The following is a 14,104-nucleotide window of genomic DNA, read 5'->3' on the forward strand; positions in this document are numbered from 1 at the left end:
GTCCACTCATACGAGCTCAACATCAATGGCACAGAAGAAATGAAAAATACCACACAGAAGGAGAGAGACGAAAAGAAGAGGATAGTAGCTCTTCTGGACACAAATTAGAATGAAGAAACCAGGAGGTTTATATAGTGGAGAAGAGAGATAATCGATAATAATGTGTATTAAGAGTGAATTAAAGAGAATATAATTTTGTAATAAAACCAAAATAAATTTTCATTAATTCAAGATTTTCCAAAATGGTAAAAACTGTTACGCAATTAACTACACATTATGTCGACATAAAAATAAAAACGAAAATAAATAAATCCTCTCCAAGTCATACGCCCCCCACATTAAAGACAAAATTTATTTTGATATTAAAATATTTAAAGAAATATTTCAAAAGAATTTTGTCCAAAAAGGTAAGTCTTGTTAACCTATATCCACGGCGCAAGAACGAGCCCGAGTCCAAAACTCAAGCCTTAGTGGAAACAAATATTGTTTATCCCACCCGTTCTACCCACATTGTTTGTCTAACTATCCATAATGGAATAGTTAATAGTGGAGCTCCTCTTTAGTTATATCCTATGTAGAACTAAATGTCATATTTCATTCACTCATAAGAAAATGAGCAAGTGCCATTAGAGACTCAAAGGTCCTAAATTCCATTCCCACCAAGACTACAAAACCGAAACAATAAAACTCATTTTCTCGAACAAGCTCCACATTGGCAAACACCATGGTATCTATCTTTCTTGGGCTTTCAATTCTCCTTCTTTATTGTTAATTCCTAAAATAACTTTCGATTATGTCAAATCTCATGATGTACCCAAACTGAACAATGTTGTAAACCCAGGATAAATTAATCTATCGGATCCAGTCATCACGAAAACCACCTCTCCGATGAACATCTCACCTGAGACTGAGTCACTGGATTAATTGATCCTTTTTATGTTATATATATTTTATTTTCAAACAAAAAAAAATGTTTACGTCACAAGTACATGAAAATATAAAGACTAGTAGCAATCGACCCCCCACTTCCATCTCATTATGGGAAAAATTGCCATTGTATTAGACAATGAAACCCATGAGGCACCATTTTCCTAGGAGGAAATCGACCCATGAGAAACCATCCATGCCAAAATTATTGGTGAAGGCAAGCAGCCGGATACGAGAGGTGCTTTCTCAGGATCCGCACATTTGATGCTGACATTTCAAATTTTTGAATCACGTGCGTGGATCTATTGATGCCGTGTGCTTATATTTTGATAAACAAACGACCAAATTTTAGAACAGAGAAAAAACGGGGAGAGCAAACGAGAAGAAGCAAACAAATTACTGTCCTGTACTTGGTTTTGTCAGCCTTTAGTTTACGATGGACCTTGCCTGAGAAAGTGAGAAGAGCTAGTTTGCATGTATAGTAAGATATAAGAGATGATGATCTACACACACGACACTGCACTCACTCACTTCACTTTGGGGTTCTGTGTGGGTCTAAGGTCTCGCTTACACTCGATGGACAGCGAACTTTGCATAATCAACTAAGCTACTCGACTATCGACTTCCTAGTTCAGAAAATATGTCATAATGAGTCAAGTGACTGACTCAAGTCAAGATACCATCTGAGCCATCCGCTAGTTAATTGTCTACAACAACAAGTTCATAGATACTGATATATGATGCCCATATATGGGAATCACATTTGATTTTATTCGAATAAAATCACAGCATTTGAATTTCAATAGCATTTAAGTATTTCCTTTAACAATTCGACCTCTTTTCCCCTATCCAATCGCCAGAGAAGCTACAGACGTACTTGTGAACTTGTCACCTCTTACCAAATTGTCCTGCTGTCGACACAAATTAAAAACATCTTGGACTTTTGAACTTTTTTTTTTTTGGTACACATTGTTAATTAGTTCACATTAAGACTCCAGCTGCAAGCCTGCAATATTCACAGCCAAGCGTGTAATCAAGTACCTAACATTCATGATTAAACCTTATTATATAGTACTCCTCCCAACTGAAACCTTATAACTAAATCCCTACCAAACCCCACGGACACGTCCAATGATCTTTGATTTGTATGTAGCATTCACTTTATAAGTTGATTGATTCCACTCGTCAAACTTGATATGTTGCACGATTTGAACAATCCACTCAGTAGACAACAATATGATAACGTAGAATTACCCACGATGATTTCATTTAGCCAAATGATGACTTAAGAAACCACCCACTATAGCTTTATCCCTTTTTTGATGCGCTAATCATATTCGCAAGCCATTTTAAGATTCTTAATTACCATCTTTAACAAAATACTTGTGGACATGGGAGAAGACTATTTGTAAAATTAAGGTTTATCCATATAACTATTCGGATTACTTCTTAGATATAGCGAGGGAATGAAGATCGAATATATATATATATATTTGAACCATTTGTATTTGGCTCAAGTACGGTATGTTTCGTTTAAAAGGTCTTTCGTGATGGCTTTTTAGGAGTTATTTTTTGACTTAATTTAGTCAAAAAAAAATCAGGGTATTTCTTCTTCTTTCTTCTTCGGAAGAAATTCCTGCACAAACAAAAAAAGAACAAAATTATGTGCACGTAATCTCCTCTTACTACTACTCCGACGTAAAGAAAATTATGTGCACGTAATCTCCTCTCACTATTATTCACGATAAGGTTAATTAGAGTTTAAATTTCGGTAAGTATCTAGATTGACCATAATATTAGAAGCTACTTAACGAGATCAATGATTTCAGCAGAACTCTTACGTCTTGCTCCAAAAACAAGGCTATTATTTTCTTTTCATAATGACCGACTTGAATCTTCTCAAATTTCTCAACCTAGATCTACATTTCTTAGAATGCATATTTTTGTCCATGCTACCCAAGCTAGTTTCCTTCTTTCTTCCACTATTCCCAAAGGAAGTTTCGCATAATCCTTATCATTATTTTCTTTATACTTACAGGTAAATAAAATAAAGACAACAATACACATGAAAGCTAGATAGACAACTTTTTATAAGGACAAATCTACTTGCTTTATTAAGAGTGTTCTTCTTCCAAGTTGCTAGTCTTTTATCCATCCTCACCAAACTTGTTCCCAAACTGATGTACACCTTCAATAAGCAAGCAAACCCAGATAAGTAATGGGAAGTTCCCGGTCTTGCAACCAGTTCCTTAACCAAAACCCCAATCTTCTCATCAACATCCACACTAATCATGGTACTCTTGTCTAGCTTCAGTTTCATGCCATTGAAAAATTCAAACACTGACAAAATGAATAAAGTTTTCTAATCTCATGCATGTTACTATCAATAAAGATAAGAGTAGCATTTGCAAAATGCATATGACATATAATGATGCCATTTTCAACGACTTGAAAACCCCTAATTTGACCTCTACCAACCACATTATTTAAGAGCTTATAAAGAATTTCCACTACCAAAAGAAACAAGTTTGGAGGCAAAAAATCATCTTGCCTCAGTCTCTTACTTGCTTTGAATTTTTCAGTGGATCTACCATTCACCAAAATAGATAAATGAGAAGAGGTTAAACACCATCTGATCTAAGAAATCCACTTTCCACCAAACTCTTGTTTCTGCAAAATAGCAAAAAGAGAGTTCCTGACATTTTCAAAAACCTTTCCATATATATTTTGCAGAGAACTCCAGGTTTTTTGGTTTTCATCCTACTATCCTCACATTCATTAGTAATAAGAAATCCATCCAGGATTTGCTTTGAATGAAAGAAAGCTCCTTGAAGATCAAAGATTAACAAAACTTTCTTCAGTCTGACCACAATTATTTTTTGGATAAAATCTTGTATGCACTACCAATAAGACTTAAAGGTATACTTTTTTAATAGTGCATGAGTCTTCTTTCTTAGAAATCAAAGTTATGAAAGAATAGATCAACCTCCAATCAATAGAACCATACTCGTGGAAATCTTCGATCAAATTCATAAAATCAGATTTAATAATGCTCCAACAACTTTTGAAGAATTCAGTAATAAACCCATACGCCCCTGGTGATTTATCATAACCCATATGCTTAATTACATTCCATACTTCATTCTTTGTGACATCTCTCTCCAACCAACTCTTATCTTCCTCCTTGACCTTTGGGAATGTAGATAATCTGAAGCAGAATTCACAAAATCTTGTTGTGAAAAAGATTGATATAAAGTCCTGCACTGTTTTTGTTCTCCATGCGAGATATAAATACTAAAAGATTTTTCTTAAAATCCAAACATGAATCTTGAGATTCTCATAAAAATGCATTCTTGATTACTTTGGATTTGAGGGAAGTAAACATCTTCCCCCACTCTTTCTGTCCATTTGTTGACATTCGATCCATCCCTAGCAGTTAATCTAAGGTGTTTTTCAGCTATGAAATTACAACCAGATAAAATGCAAGCCAAGCATGGTAGCCTTTTCTCCCCCATTCATTAATCCTCACAGTTTTAATTGTTCAAAATATTCAATCTCTAATGAGAAAGTTTTCTTCTCTAGTTGCACAATATTTTCTTTAAGATTAGAAACATCTTCACAGTCGATGTCCTCATCCATGTTGTGACTTCTCTGAGATCTATTTAGATCCTCCAGATAATACTCCAAACTTTTCTCTTTCCCCCCATCTTTATTGTTCAATCTTCTTTTCATCTTATTCAACTTCTATTTTGTTCTTCGGTAATCATTTACAAAGGAAAATGAAAGAATCAGTATATAACTCAGTTACATTGATTTGGATAACAGTTAAATGATTCAATAGAATTTCGAGTGAAGTCAAAAAGTAAAAAAAAAAAAGCAAAAAGCAAAAACTTTATCTGGAAATACAATTTTAGAGTGAATTTTAGAAACAAAAATGTCAATGTCTTGTGGAAAATTTTCATCTAACTTCTAGATTTGGTTTCTACTTTTAGTATACAAACGTCATTTTAGCTTCAGTGTCATCTAATCACATTATGTGTAGTGTAGATGTAAAACACTTGTGTGTCAGCATGTGAGACTCGGAGCTCTGCAACTCGGCGTATAACTCAGTCCTCTGATTCCACCGTTAATGCTCATCAATTAGCTCTGCATGTCTAGATCTTATAATCAAATTTACCGTTAGAAGCACTGCACTATTTGTCATCAAGATGGTGAATTACTGTTCTCTAACACCAATTCTTATTTAAATTTCTTCTTTTCAAACTTTTTCCTCTCCCAATATCTTTCCTTACACGGTTTCTTCCTTTATGGCTTGCAGGTTTTAACTTGTCTGAATTTCTTTGTCTTGTTTAAGACCCTGGTAGTGTTTCAATGACGTTTTTCCCAGTCCAAGAGAGTTTTCTCGATCCAACTGCTACTTCGTTCAATCAGTCACCTAGATTAAACGAGATGAAGATAAAAGAACCGCTCATCCGCTAAAGAAAAATGGAAGCACCGCTATGACAGGAGGTATACGTCTTAGTCCTTTCACTAACGGCAGGAAAAAGAGGAAAAAAGCTCCAATTATAAATTGGATTAGTATTTGGATGATTTGTATCATAAGCACAAGCCTTCTATATTCAAAGAAAAAATACTCTCACCAATATCGTTCCATGGCCTCAGAAGATATCAGTAACCTTGCAAACCAGTTTGATTCCGTCTCAATTGACTCTTCAGAGGATATTAGAGAGGTTATCAATGTCGCCCAAATCAACCCAAGCCTTTGTCTAAGGGGTCAAAGTAACAACATCATTGGCAAAGTTATTTCCAGTGAAAACATGAGTAGAAATACTGCTGAAAGAAATGCTAAGCTTCTCTGGGGAAACAAAATTGGAATCTTTGAACTGAGAAAGAAGGGCAGGAATTTATTCACTGTCAAGTTTGAAACAACTGATGAATGAAAGTGGGTTTTATCAGAAGCTCCATGGTGCCTTGATGGTTCTCTATGGATTATCAAACCTTGAAAACCAATTCAAAATCACAGAGATATGTCCTTCAACACTCAGCAATTCTGGGTAATCTTCAAAGAACTTCCTCAGGAATTTCTTAATGTGTTCGTGGTTAATGAGATGGGAAAGATGCTTGGAAATATGCTGGAACTAGATCCTGATGATGCCAATCATGTAGATTCAAATGATGTGGGTGCTCTCATTGAGATAAGCATTGCCAAACCTTTAATCAGAGGGGTCCTTAGCCAAAATGCGGATGATTGTACTCAGTGGATTCCGTTCTTTTACCAAAAGCAGTCACACCAGTTATGCCCAGCTTGCTTCATTATTGATCATGACAATGATGACTGCAGAAACAAAGCAAAGGAGGTCAGAGATTTGTCTCAAAAGATCGCCAGGTTTCTTGATAAGATTCCTTACAACATGACAACTAATGAGTTTTGGAACATCAATGAGGCTACAACAAGAATTTCGCCTAAGAAAAGCAGGAGAGCCAATACGGTCCTCTTTGTCAGGCCAGAAGATGGTCAGTACTGGAACTCTGTGTATCCTGAACAATCACAAGAGGAAGATAGCTCGACAGCTTTTTCTACTCATGAAAGAGGCCAAAGCAGCAGGAGAGGGCTCTTCATAAGGTTTAAAAGGACCAGAGAAGCATAGAGCTCCAGAGCTATCTCTAACAATATGACTGAATTCATTGAGGAGGAAGATGAGCATAACCAGCAGGAAGAAGAAGTTGGAGACTGGGACAAGCACATTGTGAACTACCATGGCTCTGATGCAGGACAAGGAAATTCAATGGTAACCTGCTATAAAACCCTTAACCTCAAGCTCTTTATTTTCTTCAATTTTAATTTTAATATTGGTGATCTGCATTACATAGCCATAAACATGAAAATCCTTAGCTGGAACCTGCAAGGCCTAGGAAATAAATTAACTAGAGATCTTCTGAAAAATTACATCTTTAATTACAACTCAGATATTATATTCCTATCTGAGAAAAAATCTACCATCAAGAAAGCTACTTATTTGTTGAAACAAATGAGATATCCTAACATTTGGTGTAATAAGGATAGAACTAGAGTTGGAGGACTGGCTTTACTCTAGAAAGATGGAATAGAGTTTGAGATCATTCATTCCTCTAATTACATGGTCAATTTAATAATTAAAAACATGGAAACTAACTCTGAATGGTTCCCCACTTGTCTTTATAGCTCCTGTTATGACATTGAAAGACAGGTTCAATGGGGATTCATACATGAAATGGGTCAAAACATGAACATCCAATGGGTAATCATAGGAGACTTCAACTCTACCATGTACATCTATGAAAGGCAAAGTTATTTTGTAAACCCAACTCAGTCACACCCAATCATCACCAACATTGTCAATGATCTGGGGCTAATAGACACCCCATACACAGGAAGCCCTTTCACTTGGTCTAACCATAGATATCAACTCAATCAAGTTAGAACAAGACATGATAGAGCTCTATGCCTTCAAACCTGGATGAACATCTTTCCTAATGTCATCCTTCACAACCTTATTCCTTGTGGCTCAGACCATGCTTCTATTCTGCTAAACACAAACCCTCAAGCTGAAAACCTCAACAAACCCTTTAGATTTTATGCACATTGGCTTTCAAATACAACTTGTAAAGAAGAGATTAGAAGACAGTGGAGATGTAACAAAAAGGGCACATAAGCTTTCATATTCACCAACAAACTCAGGAATACAAAGGTGGGGCTAAAAGTATGGAGAGCTAAGGTTTATGGATACACTGATCAGAAGATTAAAGACACCCAAGCTCAGATTCAACATATCATCAATCAACCTATCATAGACATTGGATCCCAACAAAGATGCCAACAACAGCTAAAAGATCTCTATGAAACAAAGAACAAAATGGTTTTCCAACAATCAAGGGAAGATGAAATCAAGTACCAAGACAAAAATTCTAGTGTCTTCCGTGCCAAATATAATTACAGGAGAAGGTATAACCAAATACACTCTCTAAAGAATGCTGAGGGAGAATGGAATAACACAAGAGAAGATATCTCAAGAATTATGCTAGACCATTTCCAAGGAATTACCACCACAGTTAATCCTGATGAAGAGATTATGAACCTCATCACCCCCTGCATCTCAGCCGAAGACAACATAAAGCCCACTGTCATCCCAAACTTCCAACAAATAAAGAACTGTGTTTTCCAGATAAAGTCATGGTCTTCCCCTGGCCCAGATGGCTTCCAAGCATGCTTTTATAAACAAAACTGGGAAATTGTTGGACAAGACATAATCAACATGGTGCAGGAATTCTTCAGAAATGGTAAAATCCTCAAAGAACTCAACCACACTTTCCAAACCCTCATACCAAAAAACAACTGCACTCAAACCCCAACAGATTTCAGGCCAATAAGCTTATGCAACATATCCTACAAAATTATTTCAAAAATCATGACCAACAGACTAAAACCAGTTCTTCATAAAATCATCTCCCCATGGAAAGCAGCTTATGTTCCTGGCAGAAACATAATGGATAACACCATTATTGCTCATGAAATTGTTAATCACATGAAGAACACAAAAGCTTATTATGATGCAGTTGCAGTAAAGCTTGATATGTCAAAAGCTTTTGACATGATGGAATGACAATTTGTCTTAAAAGTGTTGGAGAAATTGGGCTTCAGTGAAAGATGGTGTCAGCTTGTAAATCAGTGCATCTCAACTGCTACAATATCTATACTTCTTAATGGCTCACCAATTGAAACTATGACTCCAACTAGAGGTCTAAGACAAGGGGATAGTCTTTCACCATATCTCTTCATCATCTGCATGGAAGGATTTAGTAGAATGATACAACATGAAGTAGAGAAAAAGAACATCAGCCCAGTTTACCCTGCTAGAGGATGTCTTCCAGTTTCTCACTTATTCTTTGCTGATGACTGCATTTTATTCTCCAGTGCAAAAAGAAGCTCCATTGAAAGCCCCAATAATGTTATTCACAAGTTCTGCATAGTCTCAGGGCAAATGGTTAACCTAAATAAATCTAGCCTACACTTCAGCAAGAAACTCAATGATGATCTGAAAACTGATGTTTGTCAAGTATTGGGAATGAACTTAATGCCTCTTGAGGAAAAGTACCTGGGAATAAATCTTTTCATTGGTAGAGCAAAAACAAAATGCTTCAGCAACATCCAAGATAAGATGCAGAGAAGGCTCCAACAATGGCAAGCTGGTTTGGTCAATCAGGCGGGGAGAAGCACTCAAATTCTATCTGTTACAAACTCCATGGCTCAATTTCAGATGGGTTGCTTCATTCTACCTCAAACAACAATAAATCAGTTGGAAGCTACACAAAGAAAGTACTGGTGGAACAAGAACAATGGTAAAGGTCTGTACTTCATTTCTTGGAGTGCTATAATGAAGGCCTATAATGAAGCAGCTATCACCAAACTGGCCTGGAGGCTTACTCAGGAAAAAGACAAAGAATGGACCCTCATTTTAGAAGCCAGATACTTCAAACATGACAACATCCTCCAAGATGATATTTCTGATAAGGGCACTGAAACTTGGAAGAGCATATGCAAAGGTCTAGAATGGGTAAAAAAATTTCATATATGGCTGATTGGAGATGGCAAAAAAGTGCATGCTTTCAGAGACAATTGGATTCAAGGATATACAGCTCAGCAAGTCCAGCAAAATTTCAATGATGGAGAAGATATCCCTCTGCATATGAAAGTTGTTGATTTCTTTGACAGTCACACAAAAAGATGGAATGTGAATCTTCTCCAAAACTATTTTACTCAAGATCAGATGGAGAAAATTTTAAATATCAGGCCTTCTACACAACATGAAGATAAAACACAATGGTCTCTGACTAGCAGTGAAAATTTCACAATAAACTCATCTTATAAAGCAATTCTCTGTGAGCACAATCAAAACCTGAGAAATAAGGAAGAAGAAGCCAAATTTTGGCTTGGTTTATGGCATCTCAAAATTCCTCACAAATGCCAATTGTTCTTATGGAAATTAGCTCAAGATATTCTGCCCTTCAATCAAAGATTGCCTAGACATTCTCAAGTCTAAGATATGAGCTGTAAAAGATGCATGAATGGAGAGGAATCTACCACTCATATGCTCATTCAGTGCACCTTTGCCAGGAGCGTTTGGAATGCCATATCTCAAGATATTGCTCAAGAACTAGCCAGTGTTCAAGACATACAACAATGGGTAAAATCTTGGAGTAGCACAGATTCAAGGATAAATTTCAGAAAGTAGACAACCATCAATCTCATTGTCATTACTCTGTGGTTCATATGGAAGGAAAGATGTGAACTGGTGTTTGACAACAAAAGAAGCTCTATCAACATCCTTACTCATAGAATTCGAGATTATTGTAGGGAAAATAAAATCCAAACTAACAATCATCTAAACCAAATGCAGGTGTTATGCAATAATCTCAACATAACTGAAAGAAGCAGAACTAACCTAATCAGATGGAACCCTCCCCAAAGAGGATGGCTAAAAATCAATATTGATGCTTCTGTTCTTCCTGATAGTAATATTGCTGGAATCGCTCTAATTATCAGAGATTTTGCAGGTCAATTGGTGGAAGCCTGGACAATGGTTGAGAGAGTGAGAGATGTCTCCCAAGCAGAAGCCGTTGCAACCTTAAAAGCTCTCCATTTGATATATCAGCTTCAACTGAAAAATGTTATAGTGGAAGGTGATAATAAAACAGTTATGGACAGCATAAATGGTCTCTGCAATATCTCTCCTTAAGAAGATGGTAATATTATTAGAGAATGTCAGCATTTAGTTCTTTGTTTAGGAAGTGTTGCTGTTTGTTTTAGGAATAAAAAATGTTATCAAGTGGCAGATCTGTTAGCCAAGTTTGCTAGGAACAATCTTTGTTGTAGGAAATGGTGTGATAATCTTCCTGTTTGTGTCAGTGCTAAGATGGAGTTTGAGAAAATATATTGTACTGTGTAACTTTGCCTTTGGGCTTTTTCTCAATGAAAATCTTTGTGTTTTTCTTTCAAAAAAATAAAAATAAAATAATGTAGATGTAACAATTGGGTTGAATAATCAACACAAAATTGGTGAAAAAGACCAAAATCAACAATTCCTGGGTGAAAAGCATATTTGGATTTTGATATTGTTTAAATGGACAAAAATGTAAAAATAACGAGGATGTAAACAGTTTCATCCTACCTATTTTTAAATATTTTTTCTTATTTTCTATTTACATCAGGATGCATCCAGTTTCATTCTTGCTATTTTTTAAGTTTAAGTCGGGAATTAAATATGAACACTTACTGAGTATTTGTACCAATTGTAGATACCTCAGCATACATCTATTAATCCATTATGTCCAATGGGAATCATGTCTATTCGATGTAGTCATGCAGGCCATATACGATAGATCATTCGGACCCCGCTCAATTGATGACAAAAATTTGACTCACGTGTGTTGGTCTGTTGATGCCGTTCGCTTATTTGATTAACAAACGACCAAATTTCTTTTTGAAAGTGACAAATCACCAATTTTACACTCCCTCAAATGTACACACAACTGCATCATAATACTGATATAGGGAGCCCCGTAAGAGAATACCATGTTGATATTTTTCGACTAAAAATCACAATTCGAGCTCTTTTTTCCTATTTATTCACCAGAGAAGACTTATCCGACTACTGGAACCAGAGAGGTACATTGCCATCACCACCACCAAATTGTCCTGCTGTCAATAACAACTCCAGCTGCAGCCTGGTGCATGCACCATAATACCTATTCATGCACAATCAAGCGTGTAATCAAGTACCTAACATTCTCAAACTAATAAAAACAATTAGACAACCTTATTAAATAGAAACCGAAACCTCATAACCACCAAAACCCCACGGACACGTCCAATAATCTTTGATTTATTTGTTGCATCCACTTTGATCGATTGATTCCACTCGTCAAACTTGATACATTGCACGATTTGAACAATCCACTCAGTAGACAACAATATGATAACGTAGAATTACCTACGATGATTTCGTTTACACAAATGATGACTTAAGAAGCCACCCACTATAGCATTATCCCTTTTTGATGCGCTAATCAAATTCCCAAACAATTCCATAAAGAAAATACCTGTGGTCATCATTCATACAAGACTGTTTGTAAATTTGAGGTCTACACGTTTATTTGATTATACAGATGAGCACAAGATATGCATTTGAGCCATTTGCAGCTGGTTCCAAAATTGTGGATAAAACGGCATTTGAGAGACGGATATACGCCATACACTCTTCTTGCATGACAAACTGGCAAACCACTAAACTAGATTTTGTTCTAGTCAAAATAGATGAAAACCAAGTACCATAAAAAGAAAGAAAGATAATAACGATCTTCTAAACCTTTAATGCACGCATCACCTGTTTGTTTCTGGCTAACAACATTTATTAGCAGTTACTAAATCAAACCATTCAAAATTTGAAAAAGGAAACTTAATTATCATTAAACAGAAAGAAAAAAATAAGACAAACAAAAACACTGTATAATCAGCAGTACGTGTCAGTATATGACTAGTGGACAGTGCAAGCACGGCAAAAGGAAGAAAAGCAGTCCAGTCAAAGATGGACTCTATAACGAAAGACAAGCGGATAAGCCCGATGTAATGGTAAGCAGCAGGTATACCAGTCAAACCATATTACCTAAGTGTTAGTCAAATCCTGTCCTCAATAATAATCATTAATTTATTAGTAGATGGAAATAATAAAGATGTGGGGCCCACTTTGTCGAGTTCTTCCTCCATCCAGGTGATCTAAATCTCTCTGAAGTCTGAATATTTATATTTATTTGTACCGGTTTTCCCGGTTGCAGAAGAGAGTTGAAATGAAAAACAAAAAAACGGTCCATCCTTGAGTGTTACATGTAGGTCCAATGACCCAAGCGTGCGATAGTAAAACTCTCAGTATTTTGTCTACTGCCAATGAAAATGGCAGCTAAATTTACTCGATTCCATGTGGCGATGTTCTTTTGGAATATGCCTGTGTCAATTCCTTTCTGATATTTCAAAGCCTGGAGATTTTGATGTTTAGTTGCGCATGGCTCGGCATATTTTGATGTCTCTCGTGATTCTGACTTGCTTACTTTTAGTATCCAAACGCACTATCATCGCTTTCAGAGCATTTGTAGGATGAGTGTCAAACTTGTGATGGTTTGTAAATGCATCCTTGAAAGATTTGAAACAATTGATATCTTGTTCGATATTTAGATACACTTTATTTTCAGACTTCTAGAAATAAGAATGTTGAAAGTTAGTAGCTTGTCCACATACCAGAAGTAAAACAAAATGTTTTTACTTACAAAAAATGAACTTTTTTGTATGTAGAAGTGATTCTGAAATTATATATCTAAACTAATTTCTGATTTGTTTGTTTCCAAAAATCAAAAGGCAACATCCAAATATAAAGTTAACGGCAAATTTGAAAATTGCTGCTAATAGTAGAAACCAAAAATTTTGTGAAGCAAACTTCTGTTTTGACTCAAATAGTGAGATAAATTTATGCTTCTGGTATCCGAATACCTTCCTGCACTTTAGCATAGCCATGGTCCATACCCACTGTGACAAATGCGTTATCTAGAAAGCATTTTGCTGCACAGTAATCTTATGAGCATGGTCTGGGTTGTTGAGCGCTTTCGATATAAATAAAGTGTGTTGTTCACCTAAAAATAAAAAAATAACAGATGATATGACCGCACGTGTGGTGCTCAATTCGAGGTAAAGATACCTGCTATAACCTGTTATCTCCCGGTAATTACAAATTAATAAAGAGCTTAAAAAAAAACTGATATTTTTCTCATCGGGTGGTGGGGTTTTCTCAGCAGCAGCAGCAGCAGGAAACAACTACTACTCCCCCTGCCCCCAAGCAGCAGAGGAAGAGCCTTGCAGTTGCTAATTTTGCCTTTTTTTCTCTGCTCTCTCACTCTCTCAATTTCTTTCTTTCATTTGGGTTCTTCTGATTTCTCTTTCAATCATCCATCTATTTTCAGGGTTCAGCCTTTCTCTCTTGAGTTTGTAACTGTTCTCAAACTTTTTGTGTGTGGGGTGTGAGAGAGAGAGAGAAAAAATAAAACAAAACCACTGTAGATCTTCGAGTGGCTTTTTTTTTTTTTTTTTTTTTTTGCT

The sequence above is a fragment of the Papaver somniferum genome, chromosome 1, assembly GCF_003573695.1.
Source record: "Papaver somniferum cultivar HN1 chromosome 1, ASM357369v1, whole genome shotgun sequence".
NCBI classification, from domain to species: Eukaryota; Viridiplantae; Streptophyta; class Magnoliopsida; order Ranunculales; family Papaveraceae; genus Papaver; species Papaver somniferum.